This window comes from Phallusia mammillata, chromosome 1, assembly GCF_965637545.1.
Source record: "Phallusia mammillata chromosome 1, kaPhaMamm4.hap1.1, whole genome shotgun sequence".
Classification (NCBI taxonomy): domain Eukaryota; kingdom Metazoa; phylum Chordata; class Ascidiacea; order Phlebobranchia; family Ascidiidae; genus Phallusia; species Phallusia mammillata.
In genome coordinates, this window is record NC_137252.1 from 8708698 (window position 1) to 8721941 (window position 13244).

General features: G+C 38.6%; 1 long non-coding RNA gene across 1 annotated transcript; it reads right to left on the minus strand.

The window, feature by feature from the left end:
* Positions 1 to 6858: 6858 nt before the first annotated feature.
* On the minus strand, positions 6859 to 11441 carry LOC145209023 (uncharacterized). The gene is made up of 2 exons (XR_013854985.1): positions 7693 to 11441; positions 6859 to 7510 (listed from the first exon to the last, which is right to left on the minus strand). It is a non-coding gene; the product is annotated as an uncharacterized LOC145209023 (long non-coding RNA).
* Between the last annotated feature and the right edge of the window lie 1803 nt (positions 11442 to 13244).

The window sequence follows — 13244 nt, forward strand, 5'->3', positions numbered from 1 at the left end:
CACATGTTTTGGGTGTGGTTCCAAACACGTAACAATATTGCAAAAAGGTATCTGAGATTAAATTATAATGTTATTGTTATTAAAAGCCTCATTCTGACCCTAATCGCCATCAACATTGTTTTGGTTTTATTTGGCATATTTTAGAGTAGCCATTCAGGTAAAGGGGTCAATGACCTGCTTGCCAATGCTTGACCTTTCATTACCAGAGTGAAGCTAGATCGCAATCGCGCTAAACTTTTTGTGTGTTACTTATCTTTCTTTTAAAGCTAGAAAAATAATTGATTGATTAAGAATGCGAGTTCCTTTAATACTAAAACCTATCATCACTAATGTGTACTGTGTTTATGCAAAACAAAAATATATTTTATGCAAAACTATACATCAAAACAAAAATAAAGTGTTTGTTGATGATTTGTCGATTTCATATATTGTCAGTGTTACCATATTAGTGTCTGTCTGTTTAATTAAGATTTAAACGAAAACATTTTTCCATGCCAACGCTACGCACATCTTCCAACTGAATTGAAGGCATAGTTTTTTTCACAAAGTTTTGAAAACAATCAAAACGGTAGATACTACATCAGTGAAACTGACCAAAGTCTACATGTACAAAACTTTGAGATTGAGAACTACTAACACTGGAATTTGGCTGGCGCCCGGTTTGGTAGGTGGCGCAACGTAGCATAGGCGCTTATGGTGCTGACTCCGCAATCATTCTTACCACAAAGCCATATTGCTGAGTCAGCACCATGAACGCCTATGCTCCGTTGCGCCCCCTGACAAACAATTTTCAACCAGGCGCCAGCCAGATTCCAGTGTTAGTAGCTCTTACATTTAGGTTAGGGTGATTTTTATATGATTTCTATGAAAAGGCAAATGCAACAAGTCAGAAACGGCAGAGTTGCAAGCGGGCCCGAAATCTGAGCGGCCCGAACCCGAAAGTATAAGCCCGAAACCCGAAGCCCGGCCCGAACGTGAAACATTTTTGAGAAGCCCGTTTAGGCCCGAAATTTTGATTGGCATGCCCAGGTTTTTTTTAAGGTTTGGTTTGGGTGACTGCTAAGTAGTTTTAAGAGACCGCAAGTGTTTCATTTAAATACCAAAAAATAGCCATATCCAAATTGTGGGAAACCGCTGGAGAAATTTGAAACACCTTAGAAAAAACACTGGATGCCCATCCACGAAAAGCCTTGCAACAGACGATGAGAAAGAAAACAGAGAAAGACAACAAACACAATAAACAAAAGTAGACATGGGGTAAACAATACGTTTTAGAGTGGGGTGGGCATTAAGTCAAAGCCAGAGACTTGTTACTTAGCTTAGTGATTTTATTAAAAAAATGGCGGACACGGAACGTAAAGTTAGGCCCGTATTCTCACAAATGCCTAAGCCCGAACCCGGCCCGAAAAGCCCGGCCCGACTTGCAACTCTGCCACGGTCAGTTATTGAATGATGCTCTATTCCAGGGTCCGGATCTGACCAACTCTTGTTCTTTTTAGGTTCCGGATGGAAAGGGCGGCTCTTGTGGCCGACGTAGAGGCCATGTTACATCTGATCAGTGTAAAGCCGACAGATTGCGATGCACTTCGGTTCTTGTGGTGGCCAGATGGCGATGTGTTAAAGAAGCCCACCGCTTACGGGATGCTGGTTCATGCGTTTAGACTTTTGAGCAATTTCTTTCCACGTTGACGACTGTTTAAAGTCCGTGTCGACTGAAACAGAAGCAGTTCAGTTGATCACAGGTGTTTGTGCACTTCTCAAGATTAAAGGGACTTCGACCGACCAAAGGGTTTAGCAACAGCGAGTGAGTTCTTGTTTCCATTTATGGAAAACAGACTAAATTGGTGAAGGAGCTGGCCGTGAAATGCTAGGAGTTCGGTGTAAAGGGGTGCTAGAAGTTCGGTGGAACGTTTTGTCGGACAAGTTCGGTTTTAACTTCGATGTAATGCAGGCTGAAGCCTACGCCGGACGGGGGCTTTGTGAAAAAGGAGCTAGGACTAGTCGAATACCAATCTGAGTTCGGTACGGATTCGTCTGCGGTTCTCCAAAGCATTGGCAACTGCAACAAGCGCTTTCCAAATAGCTTGGCCAAAATCGAAGATGTATCCCGAGCCAGTCAATGGAGACACGTCAACAAGGTAAATCCAGTCGATCAAGCGTTCCGTGCACTTAGTGAACATAACTTCCTGAAGTCTATTCGATGGCTCAATCGACCCCAGTTTGTGACACACAAAAACTGGCAACGGTATCAAAAAAAGATCACGCTATAATTACCGCATGCGCTGACGTAACAATAAACATGTCCGGAAACTTGACGTAAAATCTGAGTCCGAAAATAATTTGTAAAAACATTCTTAACCAGGGAGTTAAACCGCTTGTCGTATGGGTTCAGGTTCACTTTGTTTTGTTTTAAGTGGATCGAGTTCGGTTTAGGTTTTAATAAATCTATCTTTGCGGGTTCGGGTTTTGTTCTGGTTTTATAAACCGGTTCAAATCCTCTTTCGTTTAATTTTAATTCTATCAAACTCCCAAATTTTTTTTACCGTGCACTGTTCGCAGGTATGGGTTCAGTTCCGTTTCGTGCTCTTAACCTCAGTAATTTTAACGTTTTGTAGCCAAACCTGAAGCAGTTTTCACAATTCTTTTCCCAAGGACCCCAAAAGTTTACGTTTTAACGTTTTTTCTATGCTGTTTTTTTGCCTCTGTGTTAATAATACCAACTTGTCAAAAACGGGAATGTTAAGGAACATGTAACAATATGCTATACAACGCAAGTTTGGTTTCGCCTAAAATATTTAATAAAACCATCTGGAGTTATGCTAAGATATTAGTGTAACCCTACACTAACAAAAAACTCACATTCGGCAATATTTTTCAGTTTTGAAACAATAATAAACATAGCCTACATACACTTTGACCTTGTATTTTTCAACTTAATAATTATAGCCCCGCACCTAAAAAACTTCTACCCAAATAGTTTATGTTTTTGGTCGCAATAAATACAATTGTAATAAACATCGAATAGGGCCATCGCCCATGGCACAAGAGGGTGGACAAACTGCAGGGAAGAATAGGCAAAGTAAATCAAAATGTGTCGCTTAAGTGATCGCAATCAAGCACTTAGCAAGTTTACCAACATAGGCCTAAACATAATTAGCTAATTACACTCAAGCCAATCACATCCAGTGTTTTTTAAGGTGTTTTGGGGGACCGAAACGGTCCCCCAAATTTCTCCAGCGGTTTCCCAAAATTTGGACTTGCAACTACAGTAGAAAAGTAATGGTTGCTTCTCGCTATGTCTTGTCGATAATACGAATATAGCCTACGATCAATAGTTCACGTCCGGAAAAAAGAATAAGTGGAGATACAGCAGCTGAATCAAAGAGTTATTCACAAAAGAAGTGCACCGTCGATACTCGTTCATGTTTATTTCTGATTTATGGCGCATAATGATCAGTTTTTACGTGTGGAAACATAACCAGCAGAAGCCAACAAGCACACTTTGGCGGCCCTGTTGGTCAGGCTGTTTGGTCGCTGTCACAATCATTTAAGCTGTGCCTTGTCAAATAATTCATTTTATGTTGCGTTGATTGTATGTAGTTTAAATGCCTAGGTTTGTACCGCATCTTTAGAGATTAATGTTTGTCCTAAAGTAACCTTTGAAATCAGAAATAACGTAATAATTGCTTTTCTTGCAAAACCTAGATTCGAGTTAATTCTATTCCTTCTGGACTCTTCTCTGACTTAAACTGAATATTATGAAGCTTATGATGTCATAAACGTATTTACTCAACCTGACGTTTAATTTTAACAATTATTTGTGACGTAACTTAACCGAAGCTTCTCGTAGGTGGGAGAATATTTTTGGCATTATATAAGGCGGCATATTTTGAGTGTAAAAGAGAGGAAGGACAGAAATTAAGAAATACGTTGAAGTGCTGACAGCTGCTATCAAGTTTTAATGCGTTATTTGCAAGTGCTATTGTAGATTACATCGCCCTTTTTGCCAGTTCTCTGAAGATTTTGATCAGCGATCTCAGAAGTAGAACTATTCAGTCGTTAATTGATCAGCGATCTCTTTCCTGGTAAAAGAAAAGGAAGACGTGACAGTCGCTATCTTGAGCATTTTTGAGATAGAAAGATTATTTTTGCGATAAAATTTAGAATAGGCTATTTCTTAAATACTCTTTCTATTTTTTAACTTAAAAGTTTTTGTGAGTTATTTCAGGTGAAAATGTCGCAGCGTAAACGCTTATCCTCTGAAAAACCTAACAATCGAAGTATAAATCAGTTCTTTTCTGGTAAACCGAAAACACGTACTGCTGCTCTGACCCCCGAAACCGCATCTGCCAACAGCACCACAAGTTCTGATTGTGTTTTACTGAATGCCCGCAATTCTGCTGAAAATGTTCAAGAGCAGTCGACTCTTCCTGTTGCATTGTCGACGACTGTTCCAACTGCACCATCCAACAAGATATTTCAATCGTGGATTAAACTGAAAGGTTTTGATGATGCTCTACGAATGAACGTGTTCACCCTCCATGCTGACGGAGGCATAATATGTTTGCTTTGCTCCAAGCATCCAGTAGCTATCACTGGCCGAGGCAAGTTTGCTGATGTTTACACCAGCGTACCCGCCAGACCTCAGCGCCCCTCTCGTCTGGATATGCATCTGAGCTCGGAGCAACACCAGCAAGCACAGTTAAACTGGAACAGAACCAACGTGTCTCGCTATTTCACACAAAGTATCAAGATCGTGTATTAAATAAAACCAAAACAGTGGCTGAGAGAGTACACCTAATTTACTGGGTACTGAAAGAGGAAGTAGCGAATCGAAAAGTTGCTTCCTTGCAAACACTGGTTGACCGCATTGGTCACAATGACCGGCTTCGTGACCTGCGACATAGTTCAACAGCAGTGACGGAGTTTATTTTGCTCATCTCCGACCATCTGACTGATCGCATCGTTGCTGATGTCAAGCGAAGCCTATGCTGGGCTACCATGGTCGACGAGACAACCGATATTGCTACTTTGCAGCAACATATTACATTTGTTCAGTACGTCAATAAAAAGGGACGCCAGGCAACTGCATTTTTGGATATCCGTCGGATAGACGCTCGCGGGGAAACTGCTGCCAACCCATTCCGACTCTGAAAAGAGGTCGCTGCTGACTACAGTCTTGATGTGGGTAAACATGTCGCTATTGCATGCGATGGAGCTGCTGCAATGATAGGCCGCCGAAATACCCTCTCACAGAAATTGACTGCACAAAATCCGATTACCTACACAGTGCACTGCCATGCGCATCGCTTAGCCTTGGCATGTGCACTGCCATGCGCATCGCTTAGCCTCGGTAAAGGAGCTACAACACATCCAGGATTGCGAACGTGGCTTAGTCCAGACGTGGAAGTACTTTTCAATTTCGCCGCTCAACACCGCAAAACTACAAGAAATGCAAACTGTTGATGTTGATTCGTCTGCGCGAAAATTAGTTAAAGCCTGTCGTACTCGCTGGCTATCTCATGGTCAGGCTGTAATCACAATGAAAGCAGAACTGCCTGCTGTACACGCTACGCTCCAATATTTTGCTACCGAGAAGAAAGATTGCACAGCAGTTGGTATTCTTTATTTAATTTGCTCCAAACGCTTTCTTTTCTCCCTTTACTTGCTGAATGCTGCTTTGGTCCATCTCAACAAGTTATCATTGTTGTTTCAAAAAGGTAGTTTTCACTTTTCTCACATGCAGTCGGCACTTTCAATATGCAAAAAAGAAATTAGGAGCATTGCCAATTCAGATCAGGTTTTAAACAGCCTAAAACTTGACTGGGAGAAGATTTCAAAAATTTTACCAAGATCTCAAAATACACTTCTTGAAGATGATTTTAAACTGCTGCGATTCACCACAGAAACATACTGTGAGGCACTGCTCTGTAATCTCGAAGAAAGTTTCCCTGAGCCTGAGGTACTCTCTGCTTTTCGAATCTTTGATGCTAATATGAGACTCCTCTTGATACCCCTCAGCGCCAGCTTTATGGGAATGATGATCTCTCGCTGCTTATGAGAAGATTTGACATTGTTCCTGCTGAACAAACCTTGAAAGTACTAAATGACTATCAAACGTTGAAAGATAGAATGCCAATGCCAGAATTTGAATTCTGCCAAGATCCCGGTGATGTCTGCAGCAAAATTGCTCGAGACAACGTATTCCAGCAAATGTTTCCAGAGCTGCATCGACTTTGCTGCATTGCATTGTCAATTCCTCTAGCAACCGCCTGGCCAGAGCGAGGATTTTCGACTCTATGTCGTGTTAAAACCAAGCAACGAAATAGGCTACTAGATATCACCCTGAATGCTCTAATCAACATTTCGATGAACGGTCCGGAGCAGCTCACTGACGAGGATGCACAAAAGATAGCTGAGAAGTGGCAAAAAACAAAGGACCGACGAACAGTGACAGTGCGAGCATTGAAGGCGTTGGAATCTGCAAACAACGAAGAAATGGAAGCTGGCGGATGGGAACGGGATTGCGAATCTGTTTTGTTGCATGAGATAGAACCTGAAAAATTTGTTCTGTGATTGTGCACTGCCAGTAGCCTAATAAATAATTCGTTTAAGCAAATATGGCTATTTTTTGGTATTTAAATGAAACACTTGCGGTCTCTTAAAACTACTTAGCGGTCACCCAAACCAAACCTTAAAAAAAAACCTGATCACATCTATTGCCGAAAGGTAATATTGCTACATGACGCTGACCAGGCAAATTTTAACTTTGAAATCTGGTCTAATTATAAATAGTGCAATGACAAACAAAAATAATTAGTTTTTTGCACTTTTTTCAGCACAGTAAGCAAATATGCAATCAATTAATCAATCAATATTTTATTCGTCACGCTTGTCATTGAAACAATTGCATAAACAAAATAGTAACGAAAGTAATGTATGCGCGACCGGGTCAGTGAGAGCCAATGCAACTTCATTTATCCTCAAAAGGCATCAGAGAAATGAATAACACGAGTAAAACAAGACATCCCCATGCAAAAATATTTCTTGTTTTAACAAAATAGTGTAATTGTTCATTATTCTACTCTTTTGGTACAATTAAGGCTTTATTCATTAAACACAAGCAATTTATTGTTACACAGGACAAATGAGGTGAAGAAATTGTACAGAAGTTCTTTGCATAGTGTAAAAACCTATAAAATTGCATAAAATATTTTTTTTTGCAAACTTATTCTTTCTAGTAATTTCAAAGAAACCAATTGCATAAAAATACAGGTAAACATACATGGGAACTTAGGAAGCATTCTTAGTGAAAGTAACTTATACACATACAATATAAGATTTGTTCAAAATACAGAAAGTGGATTAAAATTAGTGATCCACCAAAGCTTCAGTTTGGTAGATTTATGTTGGTGCAGCAAAAATCTTTGTGAAAATTTGCCTATTATTGTTGAGAATAGAGTGGTCTTGCTTTCCAGAGTATCCTTGAAGAACCAGGCTATCTAGCGCCCTACAAAAATATACAGATTAGGATATTACCACTAGATTATGGTGAATTTTAGAATTGGTTTTCTTTGAAAACATTCTTTAAATGAATAAACTGTAAGAAATAAAACGCAGTACAAAAAAGGATACATCAATTTAGTTTGGTTTCACAACAACGTGCAGAGGTGGATAAGGGATCAATTCTACCTAGGTTAGGGCTGTCCGGGGATGAAGGTTGTGAAGCAACTATAAGATGAAAGCTATGCTTGTACAACACGAACCTTAAAACAGTAATTCTAAAAGTGCGACACAAATGTGTGGGATACAAATTTTTCCTAAAAAGCCGTAACAGTTGCATTACAGACACTATAAATTAAAAAGCCATTTGCTGTAAAGGTATACATAACAAATTGTTTTTCAAATAACTTTGAAAAAGGGGTACCATTGGCCTGTAGTAACCTCTCTCGGACCTTCTGATACCGTTTTCAATAGCATGCAGTCCTTAGTGTTCAACAATACCGTTTTGTCTAATTTATGCATGACTTAAGTATTGAATCTGTAATAGACCAAATGGATAAAATGCAATAATTCACGCGAATTGCACGTTTTGCTTTGCACGCTGTATTGGAGCAGCGTTTGCAGCCATTATAAAGAACAAACGTAAATAGTCCGCAAAACGTATATTTCACATGATTTTCAGGTACATGTTTATGGGTTAAGTCATAAGGTATTTTTATACATTTTGCCTTGTATTTCTCAGTTATAAATGTTCAGTCCCACTGACGTCAACGTGCATGTTTTCAAATACATTCTTGACACCTAAAAAAGGCAAAGATGGACTTTGTCCAGTTAAGAGTAACATTAACAAACGCAATTTATGTGAAAGAGAAGAAGTTTACCGTTGCATTGTGGGAGTATAAATAGTGCTGTTTTTCGCCTTAAAGAACGGAGGTTTTGGAATTGTGTGAAACGATAAATGCTGTGTCAATACTCAAAATAAAATTGTGAAAGGATAACTTTGCATTATGTTTCAGCTGATTTAAACATAAGAATGTCGCAAATTAATGTTGCTGCAGTTCGAGTCAAGAAGACAGTTGAAGTTAAAGCAGACAGGACGAGGGTCTATAAATAACCGAGGCAACAATATCTGACAGTGTAGGCTACACATTTTATGGTCTGCAAAAGTAACCATTTGGCCGATTAGGGCACATTTTTAGATACCAAACGAGCAACCTATAATAACAATCGTTTAAAATTTTAGGTCGATCCAATAAAAAGTTAGAAAATCTTTTAGAATACCTTACATTGCAGCAACCAACAAAGCATGAACCTCCTAGATCTAGATCAGTGGTTCTTAAACATATTTTTATTGTTGGGGCCAAATGGTAGTTTTTTAAGTGTGTAGGGAGCCGCAAAAAACGAAACCTTGAGAAATCGCTAAAGATTATTACCTTGAAAGCTAAAATAGCAATCTTTGCTGGTTTTCTGAGGTTTTGTGGGAGCCGCATGCGGCCCTAAAAGCCGGGTTTGAGAATCACTGATCTAGGTCATGCACTTTAGTCAGTACAGCCGTTTTAAAATTTTACGATTTGGGGGCGTGTGTGTGAACCGCGGCTTCAAACTTTAGGAGGACCAAATTGGGATCAATAGCTAACATCTGTGTAAATTTAGAGCACTCTTTCTTGACCAAACGCGTTTAACAAACCAGCGTTAGACAGAAAAAACTTATAAAACTTTACATAAAAACTTTATACTTTTAGTTAGATTAACCCATTTTCACCCCTAAACCCTGACATCTTCGTTTTTAGGTTTGCCAGTCTTTTGATTCAAAAATGCAAGCCCTACTGTGCTGAAATTTTAAACAAATGTTTTGGACTGCATTGGCTGTATGTTTTATTTTTAGTATGGGCGAAGGTTTGTACCTCAGACGTGATTTAAACTCGATAAACGATGCTTTGGTTTCGTATACTCGTTAATACGGTAAAACCCGGTAAAACGATTTTCCATCACAACGTAGCTATTTATTTTTGACAAGTAAACTCGAGAAACAATGTGTGAGTTTCGTAACGTTATTGTTGAACACGAAGGACTGCGTTCTATTAAAATACCCGTCATAAGGTCATTGAGATTTCGCACGGCGATAGGTTACTGCAGTTCAATGGTACGTTTTGCGAAATAAAGTTAAGTAAAGAACAATTTGTTATTTATATCTTTACTGCAAAATAGTTTCCAATTTTTGGTGTTTCTCATACTGTTAGGGTTTTCTAGGAAAGATTTTTGGCGTTTCTGACTATTTTCAAACTGGCCTTGGATAACAATATTCAGTTCAAAGTTATTATAGATTACATCAGGGGTTCTTAACCAGGGGTACGTGTACCCCTTGGGGGTACGAAGCATCAAAGCAGGGGGTACGACATGCAGGGTGAAATTCTATGCTATTTAGGCATATTTGTGAAAAATGCGTAACAAGATACTTTGTTACATACAGTATCCAGAACGGGTTATAGTTTTGTACTACTTATACAATACTGTTTTCATGCATGTATTCAACACCCAAGTTACAAATACACTGAGTTTAATTCCTATTGTTACAATTTCAATTTTATTTACTTCCGTCGGCCATTTTAGGCTGGGGGTACGAGAATTTTTTTATAAAAGCTGAAAGGGTACGCGCGCAAAAAAGGTTAAGAAACACTGGATTACATTCTCGAATTTGCGGGTGCAAAATTCAAACTTGCAATTGCCAAAACAATAAAAAAACGCATTGGTCGGTTTGTTTCAGTGGTGGGTTATGAACACAAAAGAACAAAAACTGTTTGACTTTTTTAGCAAGTTTCTAAACGTATCAGTCTAATTTCTATTGCGAATATAACGACCGTTTACAAAACCGTAAAGTTTTTCCAAGTCGTCTGACGGCAAAACGAATGAAGTTTGGTCCGCTAATATATCTGAAGGGGTCCAAAAACTTACATCACACTTTGACTGCGTATTAGTGTCGACAAATTCTGAACTGTTACTGTCACACTGCGATTCGTTTACTCTATTTTGCTGCTAAACACGTTTCAAATATTTTGCTTTCGGTTGTACTTCTTCCTGTGACATGTTTTTGTTGTAAAAAAATTTGACAAGACTTTCCAAGTTCGAATTAGGTTTAATATATGTAATACCCAAATTAGCTGTCGCAACTTCTATTTCCGATTTGGTTACTTCTTGTCAGTTAGCCCCACCATCTAATGCAGTGGTTCCCAACCTTTTTTGTCCTGTGCACCCTTTTAGTCAATATTCAAATCTAATTCCTCCATACAAATTTAGTTTGCTAAAATCTGTTTACATTAACATTTTAATGTAACTATTAGAACATAAATTAAACTCTCGATTATAAGCTTTATAGCCTCTAATATTCCGCTTGGCCCAAAATAGATACTTAAATAACCAGCTTGGATCAAATACCACACACAACTGAGGAACAAGTGAAAGTTTATTTTCATTTCAAGTGTTGCAATAAAGCAAGTTTTTATGCGACGTTTAAAGAAAGAAAGGAAATGCGCGATCTGACTCAAAAAATAAAGAACTCTGACGACACCTGACTAATACAACTAGAACGTAAGACAAGGTTTATTAAACAATATATATATAAAACTACAACAAACGTAAAGTATAGCGTTGGCGATAACTTTGTCTAAAGTAAGTAAGTGAGTGTCTGTTTTATTGGATTAGCAAACGCAAATATATAGTAAGCGACAACGTGGTACTGTAACTCGGGGCAAAGGTAGTGTCGCTCCGAAACAAAGGAATTGATTATCGTACACGAAAGGCGGCTACAAGAAACGTTTTTACGATTACGTAAGTGCTAGGGCGTGTAGTTTTAAAAAACGCGACATCTAAGGCCGCTGGACTTTACGTGTCAGATGTGCCGCTAAAATAAAAATACACAAAAATATATAATACGCATTGCTACACAGAAGCCATTTGGTAAAATAATGTAAGAAACAAACCACAAAAAAGTATTCACAGAGTCCAAGTTTGTTGGTAATCATAATTACTGTCAAAAATACACACACCTAAATAAAATAAAAGCATGGATGTTTTAATGCAACAGCCAGATAGTCCTATAGGCCAGTGTTTCCCAACCTATGGGTCGCGACCCAAAGTTGGGTCGCCTGTAAATTCTGTTGGGTCGCTAGTTTTTGTGACAATTAGAGTATCTAGAATATCTACGTTTCGTAGCATTATTTTGTTATTTACCAAGGCTATAAATTGTTTCCCAACAACAATTTCATGGCTATTTGGCGTGATAGTGAATTATTCTGTTTGTGACGTCATAATGTTTGTGTGAGATCACTGTTAAGCGTTGTCTGGCTCATAATGCTTTGAACCAGCACTAAAGTTGGCGGAAAAACGAACAATTTTTGTTTGATGTTTTTAATTTTTCAAACTAGCGTAGTAATTTTCGAAAAACTTTCCTGATTTACAAACAAAAATACAACCCAAATAGTAAGAATGCATATCGATGGGTCGCGAGAAGCCACAAAACAAAATTTTGGTAAGTATTTGGGTCGCGACAAAAAAAGGTTGGGAACCACTGCTATCCACAAACAAAACACATTGTCCTGGACAGAAATGCCATAACCTAACTGACATACACAAAAAAATTTAACACTTATCTCTAAAAGTACATTGCATAACATTTATCAACATAAAACAAATTAACAAACAAAAATAAGTTTATTTGACAGGCGCAGCATAATGAGGCATGGATTGTTTTAATATCTTGTATATTTTAGCGAGTCCTATGACTCTCAACATGGATCCTTTCTGATGCAGTACGCCTGTCCTTTACAATTGAAATATTTTCAAGCTGGCTTTTTCCTTTTAGCATTGTTAGGGATGTTAACAAATACATCAAAGAATGTAAAGAAATCTTGCACTCTGATTCCTCTATCTGCCATTATGCTGTCTTTGGGTTAAAAAAAACTCTGAGGCATTTTAGTATAGTACAGTATAGTAATTTTATATTACTTGACATAGTCAGCAATATGATTAATTTCCTAAACTTTTCTTTCAAACGTTCGACTTTATCAGACAACAGTAGCCCCGCAATACAAATCCGCCGCTGACAATAACTGTTGCGTGGCGAAGTCGCGTGGTCATTTAATATTTTAATTAACTGCCCCATTATGAACGGGAAGTGTATCAGTTTTACTATAACATACTAAGTTGAAGCCAAACAGGGCTTTGACCTATTTGGGCTAATTCTTTTTCCACTCCATAGTCTTTGAGAAGGTTTAGTAGCCTAAAAGTCACCACAAGAGCAGACACCACAAGGACATTCCAAGTTTAAAGGTGTTTCTTATACCTATCTTATAATTGTGTAGCAAAGGCATCACATAACTCAAACATTAAAAAATATCTAGTACGCATTAAAAGCCACACACTCCATGGTAGACAGTGACGGATTAAGGGTCTGCTGGCCTGTAGGCACATTTTATAAGTGGCCCGAAAATCAGGGTTGCCAACTAAAAAATTAGTTCCAAATTATCAGTGTTGCCAAATCATTGTGTGATTTGAAAGTGGCCGGGATTTTTGACTGGCCGGTAGGCACGTGCCTACTTTGCCTAATGGTTAATCCGGCACTGATGGTAGACTGGGTCACCACACGGGCATTCAAAAATTTGTCACAGTAATTTGTCAAAGTATACCGCTCGGTATACGAACTCCTCACGGACCGCCATCAGGCCACAGCCTGGTGGTTGCTGACC